At 55.1% G+C, this 16,650-nt stretch overlaps 9 non-coding genes across 9 annotated transcripts; all 9 read right to left on the bottom strand.

Annotated features, from left to right (window-relative positions):
• Nucleotides 1–305: 305 nt before the first annotated feature.
• On the bottom strand, nt 306–397 carry LOC132360881 (small nucleolar RNA SNORD116). The gene has a single exon (XR_009501201.1). It is a non-coding gene; the product is annotated as a small nucleolar RNA SNORD116 (small nucleolar RNA).
• Nucleotides 398–786: 389 nt separating this feature from the next.
• On the bottom strand, nt 787–878 carry LOC132361341 (small nucleolar RNA SNORD116). Its single transcript, XR_009501645.1, has one exon. It is a non-coding gene; the product is annotated as a small nucleolar RNA SNORD116 (small nucleolar RNA).
• Nucleotides 879–3,319: 2,441 nt separating this feature from the next.
• LOC132361629 (small nucleolar RNA SNORD116) lies at nt 3,320–3,411 on the bottom strand. Its single transcript, XR_009501903.1, has one exon. It is a non-coding gene; the product is annotated as a small nucleolar RNA SNORD116 (small nucleolar RNA).
• A 2,425-nt stretch (nt 3,412–5,836) lies between these two features.
• Nucleotides 5,837–5,928, bottom strand: LOC132360880 (small nucleolar RNA SNORD116). The gene has a single exon (XR_009501200.1). It is a non-coding gene; the product is annotated as a small nucleolar RNA SNORD116 (small nucleolar RNA).
• A 389-nt stretch (nt 5,929–6,317) lies between these two features.
• Nucleotides 6,318–6,409, bottom strand: LOC132361340 (small nucleolar RNA SNORD116). Its single transcript, XR_009501644.1, has one exon. It is a non-coding gene; the product is annotated as a small nucleolar RNA SNORD116 (small nucleolar RNA).
• Nucleotides 6,410–8,850: 2,441 nt separating this feature from the next.
• LOC132361628 (small nucleolar RNA SNORD116) lies at nt 8,851–8,942 on the bottom strand. The gene has a single exon (XR_009501902.1). It is a non-coding gene; the product is annotated as a small nucleolar RNA SNORD116 (small nucleolar RNA).
• Nucleotides 8,943–11,367: 2,425 nt separating this feature from the next.
• LOC132360879 (small nucleolar RNA SNORD116) lies at nt 11,368–11,459 on the bottom strand. The gene has a single exon (XR_009501199.1). It is a non-coding gene; the product is annotated as a small nucleolar RNA SNORD116 (small nucleolar RNA).
• Nucleotides 11,460–11,848: 389 nt separating this feature from the next.
• LOC132361339 (small nucleolar RNA SNORD116) lies at nt 11,849–11,940 on the bottom strand. Its single transcript, XR_009501643.1, has one exon. It is a non-coding gene; the product is annotated as a small nucleolar RNA SNORD116 (small nucleolar RNA).
• A 2,441-nt stretch (nt 11,941–14,381) lies between these two features.
• On the bottom strand, nt 14,382–14,473 carry LOC132361627 (small nucleolar RNA SNORD116). The gene has a single exon (XR_009501901.1). It is a non-coding gene; the product is annotated as a small nucleolar RNA SNORD116 (small nucleolar RNA).
• Between the last annotated feature and the right edge of the window lie 2,177 nt (nt 14,474–16,650).

Below are 16,650 nucleotides of genomic sequence, written 5' to 3'. Positions count from 1 at the left end.
CCTGAGCTTGAGGGTGGCCTGTAGATCTCAATGGCAAGCCAGAGGAGTACCAGTGGCTCACGCTTCCTTTCGCACCCGCACGCTGACCGCGGCAGGGGATAGCAGTTCTGGCTAGACTCAGGTGCCCAGAGACGTCCAGTTGTCCTTAGCCTTCCCACGTAGATGGACATCCCAGGCTCCTTTCCACATGGCTCTTTCTGCACGAGAAGCCCGCCACCCTCCACTTGAACAATGTTGCTGCGCACGCCCACAGTAGCAAATGCAACATGGACCTCTCCCTAATTTTCCTTTGGGAGCCACGTGCTGGACCTCAGTTAGGATGAGAAGACGGTAGGTATTGCTCATTCATTTTGTTTAGATTTCCAAGGAATGCATTTATGGGAGTCCTCACTGATCCACGCTCCTGCTCAAAGGCTGGACGTGCAAAGTCGCGGACTGTCAGCAAGCTCAATCCTCTCAGCAGTAGGGAGCGGCCAGACTCGAGCCACGGGGCAGGAAGTGCACCCACGTCTCAGGGCATCGGAGCTCGGGTGCCCCAGGAAGAGCCCAGAATGTGACGGTGTAGTCTCGCGGCACAAGTCCCCGTGGCCAAACTTCTAGGTTTCTTCAAAGAAGTTCCGTTTACCCCCACAAGGTTTCTACCAGGAACCTTGTCGAGCCAGAGGCGATGCCCTTGGATCACACAGAAAGCTATTGGCATTGGAGATATTCCAATGCCCAAACTGGCAGGGCAAACCCTTGCAGCAACTGGGTTACTTGCCCTGGCGCCTTGTATTTTCGCCCCCAGGCCCGTCAGTGACATGACCGCGGAGAAACCTGAGACCCATTCATTTGTTCAGAGTTCCAAGCAGTGCATTTATGGGAGTCATCATCAATCCACCTGCTCAAAGGCTGCACGTTTAAAGTCACAGGCTCCAGGGCGGGGCAGCCACTGATCTCAATCATGTCAGCAGTCAGAAGTGGCCAGAGGCGACCCACGGGGCTGCAAATGGAGCTAAGGATCATGGCATCAGATCTGGGGTTCCCCTGCAAGAGCCAAGAAGGTGAGGGTGTAGTCTCAGTGCACAAGTCCCCGTGGCCAAACATCTAGGTTTCTGCAAAGAAGTTCCACTCACCACCACAAGGTTCCTACGAGGAGCCTCAAGGACTTCACGCCAAAACCACTCTGAGACTCTTTTGCCTTGACTTGCCTCACCTTGCCGCACTCTCCTCACTTCGCCAGGTATCATGGACTATACAGAGGGCCCAATGCTGCTGCAGGTGTTTGTTCCCTGGCACTCCACCACATGCCTCAGGGTGACAGAACACAGGGATGTTTGAGAAAAGTGAACGGGCGCACAGAGGCAAAGGGTGATACCGCCCACCGATGTGCGCTATATCTCCCCTCAACATTTCATTTGCAGTCCATCATGTCTGTGTGTCCACAGCCAAACGTGAATGCATCGTGGCACAGATGCCTTCAGAGCGCACGGGCATCAGCACAAAGAGCACGGCCGTCCATCATCCCCCCGGTATGGGCCTTGAACGTTCCTGCCTGAGCCACCTCCCCACCGACACAGCATAAGGATGTCATCCTGAACTGCTGAGACACCCTCAGGGGAACTGGGATTACTCAGCGTAAAAGCCACTGCCCTCTGGGGAACCAAACCACTCCTGGCGCATACGCTTCCACACAATGGATTCACCCTCAAGGGGAAATGTGGTCCCTGAGATCTTCCACAAGGGAACGGCCCTTGGCCAAATGGGACGACCTCCAACAAAAGCCGCTTATAGGGACCAGTGACAAAACGCACCAGAGAAACTCCTGGACTGAACAATGGAGATTCACCTGCAGCCATACTTCCTGGCCTGCTGCCAAGACTGGCCACCAACAGTTGGCCCACGCACAAAGCTAATGGCATCAGAATCATTCCGACGCCCAACGTGGCGGGGCAAACACTTGCAGCAATTGTGTAACTTGCAGTGGTGTCTGGTACTTTCACCCTCATCAGTGGCGTGACTTTGGGGAAACCCTGAGGCCCAGGTCCTCTACAAGCAACTTGTTACCCACAGCCATGCAACGACAGAACTCAGACAACAGCCTAGACACTTGAACCGGTATGACTTCTGTAGCCTGTGGCCAGGCTCGCCGGTTACCACAGTCTCGACGCACCAGCGGGTGGCAGGAAAAATGACACCCACACCACACATCCTCTCCTGCCCTTAAACCTGCAGCTTTTCCTTGGCAGCCAACTCCCTTGTTTCTGCACGGTTGCACCCAATGACCTCCGGGTAGAGCTCCAATCCTCAGGGAACGCTATGTGGGCTGGGTATAGAATCGATGCCTGGCTGTCCTCAGGAACACCTTCACATCTTCAACACAGGGGGAACGTGGTCAGACAGGGACAAAACACCCCAAGGCCTCCAAATCGGCCCCCATGAGGAGACACCATACTGTGCCATGAAGGCAACCATTCGCTGGCACAAGAACCCGCCATGAAGCAAATCGACCAGGGAGAGGAAAGAGGCGGGACAGTCCACAAATGTGCTCCCGTATTCCCTCCCTACACGTGCCTCCAGATGCTCCTGAGGGAATCCCAAATGTGTTCCGGGAACCCCATGGCCACCGTCGATCTATCCACCCACCAGTAAACCTGTGGGCTTAGCCAGCCATCTCACGTGTCTCTTTCACTCGCCTTGCCTTACTCTCTCTCCACCGGGATCCCAACGTGTCACGGCAAGATGCCAGAGCCACCCCTCACCAAAGAAGCTTGCCGTGACCAAGTTTGACTAAGGCATTTTCCAGCCCCTTCACACAGCACACACAAGCAGGACACAACCCGAGGAGGAGCCATCAGATTGGCCAAACTCCCAGGAACAGTGGCCCATTTGATTTCTCCCCTCAGCAGGAGAAACCTAAACTGCATCTGGTCTCCCAAGCAGAACATGACAAAGAAGCCTGCCCTAGGCCTGGAATCCTGTTCTGACCCTGAGCCTACAGACTTCTGTTTCTTTGAGGCCACAAGGCAATGACCAGCAGGTGGGGGCAGCCTGTAGAACTCAAGTGCAGGTGGCAGGACGAGCAATGGCTCACGCTTCCTCTCCTACCTGCATGCTGAACCGTGGCAGGGGACAGCAGTCCTGGCTAGACCAAGGAACCCAGAGACGGCACGCTGTCCCAAGCCTTCCCACCTGGATTGGCATCCCAGGCTCCTTTCCCAATGGCTCTTCTCCCCAGGAGATGACCACAACCCTCAACTTGAACAACGTGGCTGTAGACACCCACGGCCGCAAATGCAACGTGAACCTCTCCCTACTTTCCTTTGGGGAGCCACGTGCTGGACCTCAGTTCCAACGAGGAGACGGTAGGGATTTCTCACTCATTTTGTTCAGATTTCCAAGGAATGCATTTGTGGGAGTCATCATCGATCCAAGCACATGCTCAAACGGTGGACATGCAAAGTTGCAGATTCCACCATGGGACGGCCAGCGAGCTGAATCATATCAGCGTACGGAAGTGGCCAGAGCCGAGCCACGGGTCAGGAAATGCAGCCAGTTCTCAGGGCATCAAAGCTCGTGTTCCCCGAGAAAAGACCAGAAGGTGAGGGTGTAGCCCCGGTGCACACGTTCCCATCGCCAAACCTTTAGGTTTAGCAAAGAAGTGTCGCTTACCGCAACAAGGGATAAAGCTGGATCCTCAAGGAATGCACGCCAACACCCCTCTGAGACTCCTTCGGCTGGCCTCGCCTTGCCACACCGTCCTCACTTCAACGGGTATCAGGGATTATACGGATGGCCCCAGGCTGCTGCTGGCATTCCTTCCCTGGCATTCCACCTGGCTCGGGGTGAGAGAACACACGCATGCTTGAGGAGGGTGCACAGGCGCACCGAGGGAAAGGGCGATACCACCCAGCATTGTGTGTTCTATCTCTCCTCAACATTTCATTTACTGTCCATCTTGCCTGTGTGTCCGCAGGCAAACGTGAAAGCATCGTGGCACTGGCGCCTTCAGAGCGTGCGGCCATCAGGACAAAGAGTGCCACCGACCAACAACCCCCTGGTCTCGGGCCCTGAAATTCCTCTCCTGAGCAATCTGCCCTCCGTCACAGCAAAAGGATGTCTTCCTGATCCCCTGAGACACCCTCAGGACAACTGTGCCCCCTCAGCCTAAGAGCAAGTGCCCTCTATGGGAACAAACACGCGTTTGGCCCTTATGATTAAACACAGTGGACACGCCCTCAAGGGGAGAGATCTTCCATAAGGGAAGGGCCCTTGGCTGAATAAGACGACCTCCATCAAAAGCGGCTCGTAGGGACCCGTGACAAAGGGCACCTGAAGAACCCCTGGACTGATCAAGGGAGACTCACCAGCAGGCATACTTCCTGGTCTCCTGCCAAGCCAGAGGAACTTCCCTAGGACCGCAACCAAAGCTAATGGCAAGGGAGCCATTCCAATGCCCAAAATGGCGGGCCAAACACTTGCAGCAACTGGGTAACTTATCATAGCACCTTGCACATTCACATTCTCCCCTTCAAGGACAAGACCTTGGAGAAACCATGAGACCCAGGTCCTCCAGAACCAACGTGTCACCCACAGCCGTGCAATGAGAGAACACACCCAACATCCTGGACCCTTGAACCGGCATGGCTTCTCTGGCTTGAAGCCATGCATGCTGGAGATCACAGGCTCGCAGCACCAGAAGGTGGCAGGACAAAATGACCCCTGCAGCACACATTCACTCCAGCCCTTAAACCTGTAGCGTTGCCTTGGCGGCCGACTCCCTTCTTTCTGCATGGTTGGGCCCAAAGACCTCCGGGAAGAGCTCCAAACCTCAGGGAATGCTATGCCGACCTGGTATAGCAATGACGCTGGGCTGTCCTAAGGAACACCTTAACATCCTCAACATAGGGGCAATGAGGCCACACAGGGACAAAACATCCCAACGGCTCCAAATCGGTCCCAGTGAGAAGACACCATACTGTGCCGTGAAGGCACCATTCGCTGGAACAAGGACCCGCCGTGAAGCACATTGAGAAAGGAGAGGAAAAGGTTGGGATGGTCCACGAATGTGCACCTGTATTCCTTCCCTACACGGGGCTCCAAATGCTCCTGAAGATATCCCAAAAGAGTTCTGGGAACCCTATGTCCACCGACATATCCACCCATACCGATCTATCCACCCAACAGTAAGCCTGTGGGCTTAGCCAACACTCTCCCGTGTATTTCCCGCTCGCCTTGCCTTGCTCTCTCCACCAGGATCCAAACGAATCCACCCCTCACCTAAGTAGCTTGATGTCCCCTGGATTTGCCTAAGGCACTTTCCAAACTCTCCACACACAGCAGACAAGCAGGACACAACCCAAGGAGGCGCCATCAACGTCGCCGAAATCCCGGGGACAGTGGCCCATTTGATTTCCCCCGACCATCAGGGCAAACCTGAACTATATCCCACCTCCCAAGCTGAACATGACATAGACGCCTGGCCTGGCCAGGACTCCTTCTCTGACCGTGAGCGCAGAGACTTCTGTTTCCTTGCGGGAACAAGGCAACGACCTGAGCTTGAGGGTGGCCTGTAGATCTCAATGGCAAGCCAGAGGAGTACCAGTGGCTCACGCTTCCTTTCGCACCCGCACGCTGACCGCGGCAGGGGATAGCAGTTCTGGCTAGACTCAGGTGCCCAGAGACGTCCAGTTGTCCTTAGCCTTCCCACGTAGATGGACATCCCAGGCTCCTTTCCACATGGCTCTTTCTGCACGAGAAGCCCGCCACCCTCCACTTGAACAATGTTGCTGCGCACGCCCACAGTAGCAAATGCAACATGGACCTCTCCCTAATTTTCCTTTGGGAGCCACGTGCTGGACCTCAGTTAGGATGAGAAGACGGTAGGTATTGCTCATTCATTTTGTTTAGATTTCCAAGGAATGCATTTATGGGAGTCCTCACTGATCCACGCTCCTGCTCAAAGGCTGGACGTGCAAAGTCGCGGACTGTCAGCAAGCTCAATCCTCTCAGCAGTAGGGAGCGGCCAGACTCGAGCCACGGGGCAGGAAGTGCACCCACGTCTCAGGGCATCGGAGCTCGGGTGCCCCAGGAAGAGCCCAGAATGTGACGGTGTAGTCTCGCGGCACAAGTCCCCGTGGCCAAACTTCTAGGTTTCTTCAAAGAAGTTCCGTTTACCCCCACAAGGTTTCTACCAGGAACCTTGTCGAGCCAGAGGCGATGCCCTTGGATCACACAGAAAGCTATTGGCATTGGAGATATTCCAATGCCCAAACTGGCAGGGCAAACCCTTGCAGCAACTGGGTTACTTGCCCTGGCGCCTTGTATTTTCGCCCCCAGGCCCGTCAGTGACATGACCGCGGAGAAACCTGAGACCCATTCATTTGTTCAGAGTTCCAAGCAGTGCATTTATGGGAGTCATCATCAATCCACCTGCTCAAAGGCTGCACGTTTAAAGTCACAGGCTCCAGGGCGGGGCAGCCACCGATCTCAATCATGTCAGCAGTCAGAAGTGGCCAGAGGCGACCCACGGGGCTGCAAATGGAGCTAAGGATCATGGCATCAGATCTGGGGTTCCCCTGCAAGAGCCAAGAAGGTGAGGGTGTAGTCTCAGTGCACAAGTCCCCGTGGCCAAACATCTAGGTTTCTGCAAAGAAGTTCCACTCACCACCACAAGGTTCCTACGAGGAGCCTCAAGGACTTCACGCCAAAACCACTCTGAGACTCTTTTGCCTTGACTTGCCTCACCTTGCCACACTCTCTTCACTTCGCCAGGTATCATGGACTATACAGAGGGCCCAATGCTGCTGCAGGTGTTTGTTCCCTGGCACTCCACCACATGCCTCAGGGTGACAGAACACAGGGATGTTTGAGAAAAGTGAACGGGCGCACAGAGGCAAAGGGTGATACCGCCCACCGATGTGCGCTATATCTCCCCTCAGCATTTCATTTGCAGTCCATCATGTCTGTGTGTCCACAGCCAAACGTGAATGCATCGTGGCACAGATGCCTTCAGAGCGCACGGGCATCAGCACAAAGAGCACGGCCGTCCATCATCCCCCCGGTATGGGCCTTGAACGTTCCTGCCTGAGCCACCTCCCCGCCGACACAGCATAAGGATGTCATCCTGAACTGCTGAGACACCCTCAGGGGAACTGGGATTACTCAGCGTAAAAGCCACTGCCCTCTGGGGAACCAAACCACTCCTGGCGCATACGCTTCCACACAATGGATTCACCCTCAAGGGGAAATGTGGTCCCTGAGATCTTCCACAAGGGAACGGCCCTTGGCCAAATGGGACGACCTCCAACAAAAGCCGCTTGTAGGGACCAGTGACAAAACGCACCAGAGAAACTCCTGGACTGAACAATGGAGATTCACCTGCAGCCAGACTTCCTGGCCTGCTGCCAAGACTGGCCACCAACACTTGGCCCACGCACAAAGCTAATGGCATCAGAATCATTCCGACGCCCAACGTGGCGGGGCAAACACTGGCAGCAATTGTGTAACTTGCAGTGGTGTCTGGTACTTTCACCCTCATCAGTGGCGTGACATTGGGGAAACCCTGAGGCCCAGGTCCTCTACAAGCAACTTGTTACCCACAGCCATGCAACGACAGAACTCAGACAACAGCCTAGACACTTGAACCGGTATGACTTCTGTAGCCTGTGGCCAGGTTCGCCGGTTACCACAGTCTCGACGCACCAGCGGGTGGCAGGAAAAATGACAGCCACACCACACATCCTCTCCTGCCCTTAAACCTGCAGCTTTTCCTTGGCAGCCAACTCCCTTGTTTCTGCACGGTTGCACCCAATGACCTCCGGGTAGAGCTCCAATCCTCAGGGAACGCTATGTGGGCTGGGTATAGAATCGATGCCTGGCTGTCCTCAGGAACACCTTCACATCTTCAACACAGGGGGAACGTGGTCAGACAGGGACAAAACACCCCAAGGCCTCCAAATCGGCCCCCATGAGAAGACACCATACTGTGCCATGAAGGCAACCATTCGCTGGCACAAGAACCCGCCATGAAGCAAATCGACCAGGGAGAGGAAAGAGGCGGGACAGTCCACAAATGTGCTCCCGTATTCCCTCCCTACACGTGCCTCCAGATGCTCCTGAGGGAATCCCAAATGTGTTCCGGGAACCCCATGGCCACCGTCGATCTATCCACCCACCAGTAAACCTGTGGGCTTAGCCAGCCATCTCACGTGTCTCTTTCACTCGCCTTGCCTTACTCTCTCTCCACCGGGATCCCAACGTGTCACGGCAAGATGCCAGAGCCACCCCTCACCAAAGAAGCTTGCCGTGACCAAGTTTGACTAAGGCATTTTCCAGCCCCTTCACACAGCACACACAAGCAGGACACAACCCGAGGAGGAGCCATCAGATTGGCCAAACTCCCAGGAACAGTGGCCCATTTGATTTCTCCCCTCAGCAGGAGAAACCTAAACTGCATCTGGTCTCCCAAGCAGAACATGACAAAGAAGCCTGCCCTAGGCCTGGAATCCTGTTCTGACCCTGAGCCTACAGACTTCTGTTTCTTTGAGGCCACAAGGCAATGACCAGCAGGTGGGGGCAGCCTGTAGAACTCAAGTGCAGGTGGCAGGACGAGCAATGGCTCACGCTTCCTCTCCTACCTGCATGCTGAACCGTGGCAGGGGACAGCAGTCCTGGCTAGACCAAGGAACCCAGAGACGGCACGCTGTCCCAAGCCTTCCCACCTGGATTGGCATCCCAGGCTCCTTTCCCAATGGCTCTTCTCCCCAGGAGATGACCACAACCCTCAACTTGAACAACGTGGCTGTAGACACCCACGGCCGCAAATGCAACGTGAACCTCTCCCTACTTTCCTTTGGGGAGCCACGTGCTGGACCTCAGTTCCAACGAGGAGACGGTAGGGATTTCTCACTCATTTTGTTCAGATTTCCAAGGAATGCATTTGTGGGAGTCATCATCGATCCAAGCACATGCTCAAACGGTGGACATGCAAAGTTGCAGATTCCACCATGGGACGGCCAGCGAGCTGAATCATATCAGCGTACGGAAGTGGCCAGAGCCGAGCCACGGGTCAGGAAATGCAGCCAGTTCTCAGGGCATCAAAGCTCGTGTTCCCCGAGAAAAGACCAGAAGGTGAGGGTGTAGCCCCGGTGCACACGTTCCCATCGCCAAACCTTTAGGTTTAGCAAAGAAGTGTCGCTTACCGCAACAAGGGATAAAGCTGGATCCTCAAGGAATGCACGCCAACACCCCTCTGAGACTCCTTCGGCTGGCCTCGCCTTGCCACACCGTCCTCACTTCAACGGGTATCAGGGATTATACGGATGGCCCCAGGCTGCTGCTGGCATTCCTTCCCTGGCATTCCACCTGGCTCGGGGTGAGAGAACACACGCATGCTTGAGGAGGGTGCACAGGCGCACCGAGGGAAAGGGCGATACCACCCAGCATTGTGTGTTCTATCTCTCCTCAACATTTCATTTACTGTCCATCTTGCCTGTGTGTCCGCAGGCAAACGTGAAAGCATCGTGGCACTGGCGCCTTCAGAGCGTGCGGCCATCAGGACAAAGAGTGCCACCGACCAACAACCCCCTGGTCTCGGGCCCTGAAATTCCTCTCCTGAGCAATCTGCCCTCCGTCACAGCAAAAGGATGTCTTCCTGATCCCCTGAGACACCCTCAGGACAACTGTGCCCCCTCAGCCTAAGAGCAAGTGCCCTCTATGGGAACAAACACGCGTTTGGCCCTTATGATTAAACACAGTGGACACGCCCTCAAGGGGAGAGATCTTCCATAAGGGAAGGGCCCTTGGCTGAATAAGACGACCTCCATCAAAAGCGGCTCGTAGGGACCCGTGACAAAGGGCACCTGAAGAACCCCTGGACTGATCAAGGGAGACTCACCAGCAGGCATACTTCCTGGTCTCCTGCCAAGCCAGAGGAACTTCCCTAGGACCGCAACCAAAGCTAATGGCAAGGGAGCCATTCCAATGCCCAAAATGGCGGGCCAAACACTTGCAGCAACTGGGTAACTTATCATAGCACCTTGCACATTCACATTCTCCCCTTCAAGGACAAGACCTTGGAGAAACCATGAGACCCAGGTCCTCCAGAACCAACGTGTCACCCACAGCCGTGCAATGAGAGAACACACCCAACATCCTGGACCCTTGAACCGGCATGGCTTCTCTGGCTTGAAGCCATGCATGCTGGAGATCACAGGCTCGCAGCACCAGAAGGTGGCAGGACAAAATGACCCCTGCAGCACACATTCACTCCAGCCCTTAAACCTGTAGCGTTGCCTTGGCGGCCGACTCCCTTCTTTCTGCATGGTTGGGCCCAAAGACCTCCGGGAAGAGCTCCAAACCTCAGGGAATGCTATGCCGACCTGGTATAGCAATGACGCTGGGCTGTCCTAAGGAACACCTTAACATCCTCAACATAGGGGCAATGAGGCCACACAGGGACAAAACATCCCAACGGCTCCAAATCGGTCCCAGTGAGAAGACACCATACTGTGCCGTGAAGGCACCATTCGCTGGAACAAGGACCCGCCGTGAAGCACATTGAGAAAGGAGAGGAAAAGGTTGGGATGGTCCACGAATGTGCACCTGTATTCCTTCCCTACACGGGGCTCCAAATGCTCCTGAAGATATCCCAAAAGAGTTCCGGGAACCCTATGTCCACCGACATATCCACCCATACCGATCTATCCACCCAACAGTAAGCCTGTGGGCTTAGCCAACACTCTCCCGTGTATTTCCCGCTCGCCTTGCCTTGCTCTCTCCACCAGGATCCAAACGAATCCACCCCTCACCTAAGTAGCTTGATGTCCCCTGGATTTGCCTAAGGCACTTTCCAAACTCTCCACACACAGCAGACAAGCAGGACACAACCCAAGGAGGCGCCATCAACGTCGCCGAAATCCCGGGGACAGTGGCCCATTTGATTTCCCCCGACCATCAGGGCAAACCTGAACTATATCCCACCTCCCAAGCTGAACATGACATAGACGCCTGGCCTGGCCAGGACTCCTTCTCTGACCGTGAGCGCAGAGACTTCTGTTTCCTTGCGGGAACAAGGCAACGACCTGAGCTTGAGGGTGGCCTGTAGATCTCAATGGCAAGCCAGAGGAGTACCAGTGGCTCACGCTTCCTTTCGCACCCGCACGCTGACCGCGGCAGGGGATAGCAGTTCTGGCTAGACTCAGGTGCCCAGAGACGTCCAGTTGTCCTTAGCCTTCCCACGTAGATGGACATCCCAGGCTCCTTTCCACATGGCTCTTTCTGCACGAGAAGCCCGCCACCCTCCACTTGAACAATGTTGCTGCGCACGCCCACAGTAGCAAATGCAACATGGACCTCTCCCTAATTTTCCTTTGGGAGCCACGTGCTGGACCTCAGTTAGGATGAGAAGACGGTAGGTATTGCTCATTCATTTTGTTTAGATTTCCAAGGAATGCATTTATGGGAGTCCTCACTGATCCACGCTCCTGCTCAAAGGCTGGACGTGCAAAGTCGCGGACTGTCAGCAAGCTCAATCCTCTCAGCAGTAGGGAGCGGCCAGACTCGAGCCACGGGGCAGGAAGTGCACCCACGTCTCAGGGCATCGGAGCTCGGGTGCCCCAGGAAGAGCCCAGAATGTGACGGTGTAGTCTCGCGGCACAAGTCCCCGTGGCCAAACTTCTAGGTTTCTTCAAAGAAGTTCCGTTTACCCCCACAAGGTTTCTACCAGGAACCTTGTCGAGCCAGAGGCGATGCCCTTGGATCACACAGAAAGCTATTGGCATTGGAGATATTCCAATGCCCAAACTGGCAGGGCAAACCCTTGCAGCAACTGGGTTACTTGCCCTGGCGCCTTGTATTTTCGCCCCCAGGCCCGTCAGTGACATGACCGCGGAGAAACCTGAGACCCATTCATTTGTTCAGAGTTCCAAGCAGTGCATTTATGGGAGTCATCATCAATCCACCTGCTCAAAGGCTGCACGTTTAAAGTCACAGGCTCCAGGGCGGGGCAGCCACCGATCTCAATCATGTCAGCAGTCAGAAGTGGCCAGAGGCGACCCACGGGGCTGCAAATGGAGCTAAGGATCATGGCATCAGATCTGGGGTTCCCCTGCAAGAGCCAAGAAGGTGAGGGTGTAGTCTCAGTGCACAAGTCCCCGTGGCCAAACATCTAGGTTTCTGCAAAGAAGTTCCACTCACCACCACAAGGTTCCTACGAGGAGCCTCAAGGACTTCACGCCAAAACCACTCTGAGACTCTTTTGCCTTGACTTGCCTCACCTTGCCACACTCTCTTCACTTCGCCAGGTATCATGGACTATACAGAGGGCCCAATGCTGCTGCAGGTGTTTGTTCCCTGGCACTCCACCACATGCCTCAGGGTGACAGAACACAGGGATGTTTGAGAAAAGTGAACGGGCGCACAGAGGCAAAGGGTGATACCGCCCACCGATGTGCGCTATATCTCCCCTCAGCATTTCATTTGCAGTCCATCATGTCTGTGTGTCCACAGCCAAACGTGAATGCATCGTGGCACAGATGCCTTCAGAGCGCACGGGCATCAGCACAAAGAGCACGGCCGTCCATCATCCCCCCGGTATGGGCCTTGAACGTTCCTGCCTGAGCCACCTCCCCGCCGACACAGCATAAGGATGTCATCCTGAACTGCTGAGACACAATCAGGGGAACTGGGATTACTCAGCGTAAAAGCCACTGCCCTCTGGGGAACCAAACCACTCCTGGCGCATACGCTTCCACACAATGGATTCACCCTCAAGGGGAAATGTGGTCCCTGAGATCTTCCACAAGGGAACGGCCCTTGGCCAAATGGGACGACCTCCAACAAAAGCCGCTTGTAGGGACCAGTGACAAAACGCACCAGAGAAACTCCTGGACTGAACAATGGAGATTCACCTGCAGCCAGACGTCCTGGCCTGCTGCCAAGACTGGCCACCAACACTTGGCCCACGCACAAAGCTAATGGCATCAGAATCATTCCGACGCCCAACGTGGCGGGGCAAACACTTGCAGCAATTGTGTAACTTGCAGTGGTGTCTGGTACTTTCACCCTCATCAGTGGCGTGACATTGGGGAAACCCTGAGGCCCAGGTCCTCTACAAGCAACTTGTTACCCACAGCCATGCAACGACAGAACTCAGACAACAGCCTAGACACTTGAACCGGTATGACTTCTGTAGCCTGTGGCCAGGTTCGCCGGTTACCACAGTCTCGACGCACCAGCGGGTGGCAGGAAAAATGACAGCCACACCACACATCCTCTCCTGCCCTTAAACCTGCAGCTTTTCCTTGGCAGCCAACTCCCTTGTTTCTGCACGGTTGCACCCAATGACCTCCGGGTAGAGCTCCAATCCTCAGGGAACGCTATGTGGGCTGGGTATAGAATCGATGCCTGGCTGTCCTCAGGAACACCTTCACATCTTCAACACAGGGGGAACGTGGTCAGACAGGGACAAAACACCCCAAGGCCTCCAAATCGGCCCCCATGAGAAGACACCATACTGTGCCATGAAGGCAACCATTCGCTGGCACAAGAACCCGCCATGAAGCAAATCGACCAGGGAGAGGAAAGAGGCGGGACAGTCCACAAATGTGCTCCCGTATTCCCTCCCTACACGTGCCTCCAGATGCTCCTGAGGGAATCCCAAATGTGTTCCGGGAACCCCATGGCCACCGTCGATCTATCCACCCACCAGTAAACCTGTGGGCTTAGCCAGCCATCTCACGTGTCTCTTTCACTCGCCTTGCCTTACTCTCTCTCCACCGGGATCCCAACGTGTCACGGCAAGATGCCAGAGCCACCCCTCACCAAAGAAGCTTGCCGTGACCAAGTTTGACTAAGGCATTTTCCAGCCCCTTCACACAGCACACACAAGCAGGACACAACCCGAGGAGGAGCCATCAGATTGGCCAAACTCCCAGGAACAGTGGCCCATTTGATTTCTCCCCTCAGCAGGAGAAACCTAAACTGCATCTGGTCTCCCAAGCAGAACATGACAAAGAAGCCTGCCCTAGGCCTGGAATCCTGTTCTGACCCTGAGCCTACAGACTTCTGTTTCTTTGAGGCCACAAGGCAATGACCAGCAGGTGGGGGCAGCCTGTAGAACTCAAGTGCAGGTGGCAGGACGAGCAATGGCTCACGCTTCCTCTCCTACCTGCATGCTGAACCGTGGCAGGGGACAGCAGTCCTGGCTAGACCAAGGAACCCAGAGACGGCACGCTGTCCCAAGCCTTCCCACCTGGATTGGCATCCCAGGCTCCTTTCCCAATGGCTCTTCTCCCCAGGAGATGACCACAACCCTCAACTTGAACAACGTGGCTGTAGACACCCACGGCCGCAAATGCAACGTGAACCTCTCCCTACTTTCCTTTGGGGAGCCACGTGCTGGACCTCAGTTCCAACGAGGAGACGGTAGGGATTTCTCACTCATTTTGTTCAGATTTCCAAGGAATGCATTTGTGGGAGTCATCATCGATCCAAGCACATGCTCAAACGGTGGACATGCAAAGTTGCAGATTCCACCATGGGACGGCCAGCGAGCTGAATCATATCAGCGTACGGAAGTGGCCAGAGCCGAGCCACGGGTCAGGAAATGCAGCCAGTTCTCAGGGCATCAAAGCTCGTGTTCCCCGAGAAAAGACCAGAAGGTGAGGGTGTAGCCCCGGTGCACACGTTCCCATCGCCAAACCTTTAGGTTTAGCAAAGAAGTGTCGCTTACCGCAACAAGGGATAAAGCTGGATCCTCAAGGAATGCACGCCAACACCCCTCTGAGACTCCTTCGGCTGGCCTCGCCTTGCCACACCGTCCTCACTTCAACTGGTATCAGGGATTATACGGATGGCCCCAGGCTGCTGCTGGCATTCCTTCCCTGGCATTCCACCTGGCTCAGGGTGAGAGAACACACGCATGCTTGAGGAGGGTGCACAGGCGCACCGAGGGAAAGGGCGATACCACCCAGCATTGTGTGTTCTATCTCTCCTCAACATTTCATTTACTGTCCATCTTGCCTGTGTGTCCGCAGGCAAACGTGAAAGCATCGTGGCACTGGCGCCTTCAGAGCGTGCGGCCATCAGGACAAAGAGTGCCACCGACCAACAACCCCCTGGTCTCGGGCCCTGAAATTCCTCTCCTGAGCAATCTGCCCTCCGTCACAGCAAAAGGATGTCTTCCTGATCCCCTGAGACACCCTCAGGACAACTGTGCCCCCTCAGCCTAAGAGCAAGTGCCCTCTATGGGAACAAACACGCGTTTGGCCCTTATGATTAAACACAGTGGACACGCCCTCAAGGGGAGAGATCTTCCATAAGGGAAGGGCCCTTGGCTGAATAAGACGACCTCCATCAAAAGCGGCTCGTAGGGACCCGTGACAAAGGGCACCTGAAGAACCCCTGGACTGATCAAGGGAGACTCACCAGCAGGCATACTTCCTGGTCTCCTGCCAAGCCAGAGGAACTTCCCTAGGACCGCAACCAAAGCTAATGGCAAGGGAGCCATTCCAATGCCCAAAATGGCGGGCCAAACACTTGCAGCAACTGGGTAACTTATCATAGCACCTTGCACATTCGCATTCTCCCCTTCAAGGACAAGACCTTGGAGAAACCATGAGACCCAGGTCCTCCAGAACCAACGTGTCACCCACAGCCGTGCAATGAGAGAACGCACCCAACATCCTGGACCCTTGAACCGGCATGGCTTCTCTGGCTTGAAGCCATGCATGCTGGAGATCACAGGCTCGCAGCACCAGAAGGTGGCAGGACAAAATGACCCCTGCAGCACACATTCACTCCAGCCCTTAAACCTGTAGCGTTGCCTTGGCGGCCGACTCCCTTCTTTCTGCATGGTTGGGCCCAAAGACCTCCGGGAAGAGCTCCAAACCTCAGGGAATGCTATGCCGACCTGGTATAGCAATGACGCTGGGCTGTCCTAAGGAACACCTTAACATCCTCAACATAGGGGCAATGAGGCCACACAGGGACAAAACATCCCAACGGCTCCAAATCGGTCCCAGTGAGAAGACACCATACTGTGCCGTGAAGGCACCATTCGCTGGAACAAGGACCCGCCGTGAAGCACATTGAGAAAGGAGAGGAAAAGGTTGGGATGGTCCACGAATGTGCACCTGTATTCCTTCCCTACACGGGGCTCCAAATGCTCCTGAAGATATCCCAAAAGAGTTCCGGGAACCCTATGTCCACCGACATATCCACCCATACCGATCTATCCACCCAACAGTAAGCCTGTGGGCTTAGCCAACACTCTCCCGTGTATTTCCCGCTCGCCTTGCCTTGCTCTCTCCACCAGGATCCAAACGAATCCACCCCTCACCTAAGTAGCTTGATGTCCCCTGGATTTGCCTAAGGCACTTTCCAAACTCTCCACACACAGCAGACAAGCAGGACACAACCCAAGGAGGCGCCATCAACGTCGCCGAAATCCCGGGGACAGTGGCCCATTTGATTTCCCCCGACCATCAGGGCAAACCTGAACTATATCCCACCTCCCAAGCTGAACATGACATAGACGCCTGGCCTGGCCAGGACTCCTTCTCTGACCGTGAGCGCAGAGACTTCTGTTTCCTTGCGGGAACAAGGCAACGACCTGAGCTTGAGGGTGGCCTGTAGATCTCAATGGCAAGCCAGAGGAGTACCAGTGGC

Source organism: Balaenoptera ricei, chromosome 2 (assembly GCF_028023285.1).
Source record: "Balaenoptera ricei isolate mBalRic1 chromosome 2, mBalRic1.hap2, whole genome shotgun sequence".
NCBI lineage: Eukaryota > Metazoa > Chordata > Mammalia > Artiodactyla > Balaenopteridae > Balaenoptera > Balaenoptera ricei.
Note: the sequence above shows the minus strand (reverse complement) of the source record. Positions and strands in the feature narration are given on the sequence as shown.